The sequence below is a fragment of the Populus euphratica genome, unplaced genomic scaffold, assembly GCF_000495115.2.
Source record: "Populus euphratica unplaced genomic scaffold, PopEup_1.0 scaffold133.1, whole genome shotgun sequence".
NCBI lineage: Eukaryota > Viridiplantae > Streptophyta > Magnoliopsida > Malpighiales > Salicaceae > Populus > Populus euphratica.
The window spans coordinates 638514-648176 of NW_011499937.1; the positions used below are offsets into that span (position 1 = coordinate 638514).

At 28.4% G+C, this 9663-nt stretch overlaps 1 long non-coding RNA gene across 1 annotated transcript; it reads right to left on the reverse strand.

Annotated features, from left to right (window-relative positions):
• Positions 1-5122: 5122 nt before the first annotated feature.
• On the reverse strand, positions 5123-6759 carry LOC105136640 (uncharacterized). The gene is made up of 2 exons (XR_844388.1): positions 6700-6759; positions 5123-5647 (listed from the first exon to the last, which is right to left on the reverse strand). It is a non-coding gene; the product is annotated as an uncharacterized LOC105136640 (long non-coding RNA).
• Positions 6760-9663: the final 2904 nt, after the last annotated feature.

The following is a 9663-nucleotide window of genomic DNA, read 5'->3' on the forward strand; positions in this document are numbered from 1 at the left end:
AGGTGCAGGAGTAGAAAAGGTGCCCAAAATGCCTGGGTGGAATTGTTTGCTTTTTTTGAACCGTCACCTGATGAATCTCCTTGGCTCCTGGCTAGATTACCCAATGCAACAGTTGCTACCATGTCTGCTGATAGATACGCAGACCAAACGAGAATCCTGATCCAGCAACCAAATATGATGAGGATGGTTTGTAGTAAGAGACTAAGCAAAACCATTCCTCGAATCTCCCCTTTGTTCCACAAATTTAATTAAGACTTCTTCAGGCAATTGCTGAAGCATTGTCATCTTTTCCTCAACAGTGGAAACTAGTTTCTCTCGATGAACCCTGAAGAAACTGTTCTGTAAGACGAAAAGTGAAAGTGGATATCTCGAAAAAAATATCTGAAAACGGATAATGAAAAGCTTGCATGGCCAGCTTTTGCAAACCATAGTTACATTAAGCAAGAATTTGGTACTTGGCTTGAATACGAAGGAATGAAGAGACGCTAAACAGTAATAAAGAGACTTTACAGTTGTTGTCTTCACTCCTTTTCTTTTCTGGATAGACAATAGACAAAGCTTTTTGGACTCTTAAAAGAAGGAATTCTGAATATCAATATCATGTTGTAGCGCTCAACTCCCCACAGTTTTGAATATGTGACTACCTTGACTTATTAATTAAGTAAACCAGATTTACTGTGCCCAAGTGTTTTTTTTTTTTTAATTCTGCCCTTTAAGAACCTAATTTAAAGCTAATTTAGCTAAAAATGTTTAGAAAAGACAAAATTAAAAACAATTGATTAAAGTGGCACCGAATTTACTGTGTCTAAGATTTTTTTTTCATTTTTTTAATTCTTCAGACCTAATTTAAAATTAATTTAGCTAAAATTATTAAGAAAAAAAATTTAAAAAAATGGATTAAAGTGAAACACGAGGAGGATATGGGTGGTGTTTTTGAAATTTGTATGAAATATTCAACTTAGTCCTTATTTTTTATGAATTATAATAATTGGGACCCTATAATTTTTTAGGTTTTATTTTTTAAATGAATTTTGGTCTAAACTTTTATTTTTCTTTTTTATTAGTTTCTAGATTAAAAATGAGAGAGAAAGTTACCAAATTAGAGTGATAGAGAGAAAAAAAATTGTCATTTATACATATTCTAACCATTAAAATAATAGATGTTGGTCCTAAATAGTTCTATTTGGTGAGGAAAATTCACCTTAGGTGTTTTTTTACCTTGAAATTACCTAAGAAATAAATCTAAGCTTGAAATTTGTTTTTGGTTTTAAGTTGATTTTAGGTTTTGGGATGATTTTTTGGGTTTTTTAAGTCACTGATTGGTTTTTCAAGGTTCTATGGTATTTTCCAGATTTTTTAGGTACAAAATAGATTGAAAAAAGATTTTTAGGTCAAAAAATCTAATTATAATTTTCTGGCCACTATAATAGCCAAAATCTAAGCAAAATCAGACGACGTTTTGTTTGCCTTTATATTTTCAAGTGCACGAGCCTACCTTTGCAAGGCCACAAACAAGCCTTTATTAAATGAGTCACTCTTATGAGGCCCAACAATATCTTGTTTTTTTCCTTTTTCTTTTTTTATAGTTAAAAAAATTTAATATTTACTTGATTTTGAATATATACTGACACGATCAAAGAGTTGATGTCTTATCCAAAATGTACAAGTGTTAAAGTAATAAATAACCTAACAAGCCATGGTTGAACCACATGAAGGTCAATTATATAAATAATATGTATTTTTTATTTAAAAAGTAAAAAGATCTTTAAGATGTAAGATTAATGTAAGGATTAAACAATTCTAAAAACAGATGTCAAGGTTAGACGATCCACTAATGATATTAACAACAAGTAAAATATAAACTTATTATAAATTATTAACATAATCATATTAATTATCTTATTTTTATAACACCATACTTATAAATATCATCAGGCATTCATGTTGCTTTACTTGAGGCTTATATGGTCGTTAATTTCAGAGCCCATAAGATTAGTAGAGGTGAACACAAGTTAACGCGGATATCCATGTTAATAAAAAAACACTTTATTTGAAAATATTATGAAACATACAGAAACTTCAATTTCTCAGTAGCTAGACCTCTAGATAATAATTTATTTTAAAGAGATAGAACTAATAAAGTGTTGGATAGTAATGAAAAACAGGGTGAAAGTGTCACTCTTCTACCCCTGTACCTAGATTTGTTACTGCATTAATTTTGTCAAGAGGATTATCTAATTCACCTACGAATGTGTAAACTCTATATTATATATTGCAGCGCTAGTATCCCATTCAGCTTTTACCGTTGTAAATATGATGCAGCTACTTTAGATCCATTGAATCAATAGCCATCCTTATAATCTCTCAAAATAAATAAATAAAAATAAATTAGGGCCTCTTGGAAATTTATATGAGAAGATCTTCATGTTATATATTTGGTGGACGTACGGTTGTCTACAAGTAAGGGTCCTATTTTCTAACCTTTTTATTAGAAATGGACCTTAGTAGCAAGATGATTGTGTATTAAAAGTATCATTAAATCTCTTATTTTACATACATATTTATTGTTTTTATTTGATTTTTTTATAATAATTGATGTGCTTTTTAGTAATGAAGTTTCTTTTAATGTTTTGATAGGTTTTTGGAGCGTAAATGAATTATTTCAGAAAATTCAACGTCGGAATTCGAAATAAAGAATTAAAGAGACATTTAGTTGAAGATTGAAGCAAATCTTGGTTCAAATAAGTGCTCCAAATTTGTCCCAAAAATCAATTCTATTCCAATTCTAGAAAAGAATATCATATGATTTATTTCAAGCCCAAACTTGCCTTATGTTGTGTGCAAACTTCAACCATTAAACACTCAAGGTTTCAATGTCAATCTTAGCCCAAATAATAAGTACATTTGTATACTTATTTGATGCTCAAATTCAGCCCAAAATCAGCCCCAAATCAGCCCTAAATCAACCCCAAATCAACCTTCAAATCAACCCAAACACAATCCATGATCTTACATGTCCACACAACAAATAACAATTGATTTATTTTGGGTAATCCATTGATCCAAGAAGGCAATCACATGGATGGAAAGCTGGAGGGGACATTGTGACATTATTTTGGGTCAAAATAAAAAAGATACAACTCATAAAGGAGAAAGAAAAACATGCACCAAAGAGTTTTCCAAGCTGACATTATTTGATTTTTCAGAATACCTTTCGGTGTTTTGCCCATAACTTTTGACTCAGATGTCCAAATGAGCTGTTCTTTAATGATATGAAAAGATAATAGAATGGCCTATAAATATGTCTCTAACAGCCATCTCCAGGGGAGCCTTCTAAGAGGGTCGAGTTGCTGTTCAAAGTTAGAGTCAAATTTGTGTCTGAATTTTTATTGAAATTGTGTTGTGTTCTTCTTTATATATTTCGATTCTTTAGCTTGTAAAACTCATTATTTTAGTTTGATTCAAGTTATTTCATGTTTATTAAAGTTATTATATATAATTATGGTTGGTTAATCTTCTTCTTGGATCCAAATCAAGGATAATAGTGATTGAGGTGAGTTCTTTAGGATATGAATGAATCTTAATGTTTATCTTCTTATTTTCTTCATGAATGATTTATTATTGTAAAGAAATTTTAGAAATCATTTAGGAAATGTTATAATCTTGAATTTTTATGCACAAACTTTAGTTTTGGTATAGAGATTGCTTGATTCAATGTCTTACTTAATATGAAAGTACTTGTTCATTCTTAAGCAATAATCAATCTTCATCTTTCTAATCTTCATTGTAATATCGTCCGATCTAATATCACCATCGTTGAGATTAGGTTGAGTTATCTTATATATGTTGAAGAAATCACCAATACATCACCATTAAAATTGATTTGGACCAAGACTTACTTTTCTTGTCATTTAAAATCTATTTACATTTTTTTTATCTTTGAAAACAAATCCATCAATTATTTTCAACCAAGTTATTGTTAATTTAATTTCTCTTGAGTTTTTTTTTGTTACTTAGCTTAATTTCCAGATCTAGCTCTCTGTGGATATGACCTCGATCTTACCGAGTTAATTGCTACATCGCGAGTTAATTGTTACATCGTACACTCGTGTACTTGGGGTTAAAATAAGTTGATCATAAAAAGCAGTCAAGCACAAAGATATAACTTTAGCTCAATACTCTTTATATATATATATAGGTATTTGGACTAGCTTGCATGTACCTCAGCTAATTCATAGACTCTAAAGTTAACAATCATATAAATCTCCAATAGTTCTAAAGTTTGCAGGATTCAAATTAATAATCTTTAAAAAACAAATTTAAAATCTGACCAGTTAAACTATAAGCTTTAAATTAGTTATACCTGATTAACTATGTTGTACTACTGATACTCTTTTTATGCTTCAGCGCCACCCACGGTCAGGTCTTCTTATGGCCATTTGAGTTAATAGCAGCAACAAATGGGTAGGTTTTTTTAGGTAAGCAATAATAATAATAATAATCTATGATTAAAAACTTAATATATATATATATATATATTATTTTAGAAGTATAAAATTTCATTTTGAAATTATATTAGAGTCATTTTACTTTTTTTGTTTCTCGTGTCATTTCTAATCTAGAATATTAATCAAATACAATCCTAGTTTTATTTAAAAAAAATAAAAAGACATTCTCTATATCAGTACATTAGCACATTAGAAGGAATGAAATTATTTTGAATGTAAATCTCAAAATTAATGGTCTCTTACAAAAAAATAAAAAAACAATTTCTAATTACTTTTTTTAAAAAAATTCTATAATTTTTGCCTCATAATTTAAAGACTTGCCAAATCATTCGTGCATTATTCAAAGACTTGTGTTGTGCTATGATGTGTAGAAGTAAAACGATAGTGAAAGAAAATCGGTATCATACCTTATCAGGACTCGACCCTAACATGTCTGCAATACCTTTCAAATATTTGTCTCCAGACTTGTGGTGAAACATCATTCAATTTATTGTCAGAAATTCAAGTAGTCATCAGTAAATAAAAGCGTAGTCATCAGTTAATAAAAGCATTAACTGTCTAATATTAAGCATTTATTTCAATTTTTTAATAGACACGAAGGCATCAAAATTGACTAGACTCGTTAACAATCCGAGGATCATAAATAATAACGAATATTTTAGTATAATTAATATCATAAGAACACTTTTGGTGTCGTGCCCTCCTACTTACTATAAAGAAAGATTGCGACACCTCGTCTAATTACAGAATAATACATGGTATTTAGCAAGCTATTCAGATTATGTAATTTTTTCAATACAATTTTTTCAATGCAATTTTTTCAATACATGCATGCAAAATGACGCCCAACAGTATTTTTATCAGTAGGAACTTATATAAGTTAATTCACTTAAATAATTATGGACACAACATGACAAAAGCTAGTACTCTTATTCCATGCTTAAACTGATCTCATTATTTGATGGTGGTTGACCAGTCCCTTGACCATCTGTTTGTGCTGGCAAACTTTTTGGAAGTGAATCAATTCCTTCCTGTGGAGCTAATGCAGTTAAAGAAGATCTCAGTTGCTCAAGCTCTCGATTTTTATGCTCAAGATCTTGCTTTGTATCTGCCACGATCTTTTCAAGTTCTTTCAACCTCTTCAAAATAGCAACATCGTTAGCTCGACATTAGTAATTAACAAATAATTGATTAATCTATGCAAATTATTCTTATTTAAAAATAGAAATTAGGAGTGTCATGAATTCCAATTTAATTTCTTGTGTTAATAAATATAGAGGAGGTAATTTGACTAATTTCAGATACTAATTGATTAAAACTTGCAACCAAATTAAGTAGAATCTTGCTTTCAATGCATGCATGCTGTTCGAAGTGCGTAAATTAAGTGCAACCTTGATTAATTAAGAGGATTATAATAACTGTTTTTTAAGTATTTTTTATTTAAAAATATATTAAAATAATAGTTTTTTATTTTTAAAAAATTATTTTTGAGATCAGTATATTAAAATGATTTAGAAATACAAAATAAATTAATTTAAAATAAAGAAAAAATAAAAATAAATTCAATTTTTTAAAAAATAATTTTAAAATCATAAAAATATACAGGATTTAAATAAAAGAATGTGTGTTGTAAAAACTTGGGCAACACTGGATAAAGAAAATGTATGTAAGGTATTTCTGAAAATAAAACAACACAACGTGAATATCAAAAATATATAGCTTATAATATTAAGATTATTAGTTAGACAGACTATTAAAAACATTGAATTTACGGGAAGAGAAAGAGGGGCAAAGTGCAAAGCATGGAAAATTAACATGTCATTAATGTCTTTTCCTATGAAAAAAGTGGGAGAGAGAAAACCTCGCAGGATAATATTAAAAAAATATACTAAAAAGACATCAATGATTTATTGTGGAAATTCAACATTGTTTTTAGTTACTCTTTTATCTTTATTAAAAGAATATTATGTTTGCAATTAGAGGTCCGTACAATTATCTTTACGGAGAGATGAATTAGTCATTATAAAATTTATTAAGGACAAAACGGTCCAGACATGTATCTTTTGCTACAGTGTCATAACTGATTTGCACTTGGAAACAAGAAAAATAAAGCTTTGGGGCAGGGGGCTCTTTTATCTTTTGCAAAAACAAAAACAAGGTTTTAAAGTATTGAGATGGAAGGGGAACATACCTCCTCAGGGCTCGACTCTGACATGGATGCAGTACCTTCCACATGTTCTTCTTCTTCCTCCTCCTTGTGATATTAATTGAATTTATCATTAGATATTCAAGTAGTTATCAGTTAATAAAAGCAAATATCTAATATTAATCATTTATTCCAAATTTCTCTTAGACACAAAGGCATCAATATTACAAAAAAAAAATATTAAAAAGACACCAGTGATTTATTCTGCTTCTAGACATATTATTTTTACTATTTTACCTTTATTAAAAAAATGGTTATGCAATTAGAGATACGGTTACCTTTACCAAATAATACGTTTGTCATTATAAAATTTATCAAGGATAAAATGATCTGGATATATTTCTTTTACTACAGTGTAACAACTTATTTGTACTACTTAGAAACAAGAAAAACTAGGCTTCCCGCAACAGGCTTTTTTGTCTTTTGCAAAACAAAAACGGTATGCTTACATTTATACCCTTTGACCCTAAAAAAATTAAGACTATTAGCAAGGGTGTTTTTGTCCTTTTGATATGGTTTTGTTGTAATTCTCAAGCTGTGTCAAGGGTATTTGAGTATTTTAATATGCATAAATTATTATTTAAATTTAAAGATGACTGGCGCGTGTTTCGGACAAGCCAACAAGTTTATACCTCTAGCCTTTTTTTGGGTGGTGCATGCGACGCCCAAATTGCACCGAATGTTGCCTTTCAAGGAGGTGTTTGTTGCACCTCACCACCCCTATCACAGTGGTGAGACGCGTGTTCACGGTCGTGACACAAAAGAGCATTGGACGCGAATTTTTCCCTCCCTCCCTCTCTCCCTCCTCTCTCTGCCTAGAAAACCGTGTTGGCCATTACAAAAAAAACAATAAAGCATGACTATCTTTTTGTTAAGTTAAATTAGGCCCTTGTTTTTTTTTATTGGAATGTATTTGATCTTAAATTATTTATTGAGTTAATTTGTTTTTTCAATATTATTTTTGGCACTTGATTTTTATATATGATTTGGTTCTCATTCTTTTAATTGAAATGTATTTGGTCTTGAATCATTTATTGAGTTATTTTTTTTATTTCATACCTCACTTGATTTTTTGTATTAGATTTTATTTTCATTCTTTTAATTATGGTGTGTTTGGTCTTGAATCCTTGATTAAATTAATTTGTCTTTGAATTTCATCTCTTGATATTTTTTTGTATCAAATATGGTTCTTTTTTTATTGTTAATTTTAGTTGTTCTTATCTTTTTCTTTATTGAAATTGTTTTTCAATTTCATCCCTTATAATTTTCTTTTATTTTTTATATCAAATTTGGTTCTCTTTCTTTTCAAGTCTATATTTTTTAAACTATTTTTTTTTTAATTTGTTTTTTCAAGTTTATCTCTAATTATTTTGGTTGGTTAGAGATTTTATATTATTATTTTTTTGGATTTACCTTTTATGTTGTAATCTGGCCTCATATTCCATATCACCAGTTCTTATAATTAAATCAAGTTGGCTTCGGTCATTTAAAAAAGAATACAAATTGCATCCATCATTATTAAGTTTGTTAGAAATTGGTTTTCTTTTATTTTTTATTCTTTCATGAATATGATTTTTCATTTGAATTTTTCTTTTCAATTCAATATTTGATGATATTTGAGATTTGACCATCAATGTTTTGATTTCTAATTTTTTATCCTTCACTTTTTTTAACAAGTTTTAATTTTTATTCAATTTCATCCTTATATCTGTAATCTTGATTTTTTATTTTTTTAAGATTTGGTCATCATTCTCTTGATTTTTATTTTTTATTTTAGATTCATTTGTTAATTTGTTAATTTTTTTTTTCTATTTTTCCATTTAACTCGGAATTTTTGTTTATCCTTTTAGTTTTTTCTTTTCTTTTCAAATGAGGTTCGGACTCTCTTAAATGCCCTTTTTCCAATCCTTTAAATTTTTTATTTCATCATTCAATATTTTATTTATAGGGATTTGGTCTCCTTAGTTTTTTTCTATTTTTTCTATGCCCTACCCAGAGTAAATTTGGGATAATTATCGGGTCACAGGTTGAGTGGGTTGACTTGAGTGAACCCAAGTCAACCGAATCTTTTTTATGGTATAAAAAATTCAAAATGATACTATTTTAAATTAAAAAAGAAAAAAGAAAATAGTCAATAGGTTTGACCCTATTTTGATTGAATTTTCTATGAGTTAACCAAAACATGGTTCAACCTAGGTTTTTGGTTATCTTACAGTTGATTAATGTTCCATAGGTTTATTCTGATGATCGTTATTTTTTTTTATTTTCAATTAGGTTTTTCCTATCTCATGATCCACGTAGAAGGTTTATTCGAGTGACCTAGGTTTTTTCTAATGTTGTTTTTTTATTATTTTTTATTTTATCCTTTAAAATTCAATTATTTTTACAACAAAACTTTTTTTTTTATTTTTCTTTATATTGACCTATTATATCCATTTGGTTCTATTAGTGGGTTTTGATAACTACACTTGTTTTTGCTCGTGCTTTATTTTTTTAATATATATTTTTTTTTAATTTTATCTTTTTATATTTTTATTCTAAGAAATTGGTAATTATTTTTTTAGCTCTTTTCCTAAGGTGTGACATTGTTTTTTTACACTATTAAAAAAAATTAACTCGGCTTACAGTAAAGTATCAGCCACAGCAAAGCGTGTGCCTTATGTCTGGTTTGTTACTAAAAATAAATTCATTTTATCAAGTATGAAAAATCAACAAAAGCTGGACACGATAATTGTACTGACTTGGAAAAGCTCTACCTTCCATTATTTGAAAGGAGATATGTATGGGTGTGCTTTTGTTTTCATGGTAGATAATACAATCCAACCATTTGAATATAAAGATAGGTAGAGTATTATATCTGACCTATATATATATTGGACCTCCATTTTTTATTTTACATGTATATTTAATTATTATATATATTATTTAAGAATAATTTTGTGAGATAAT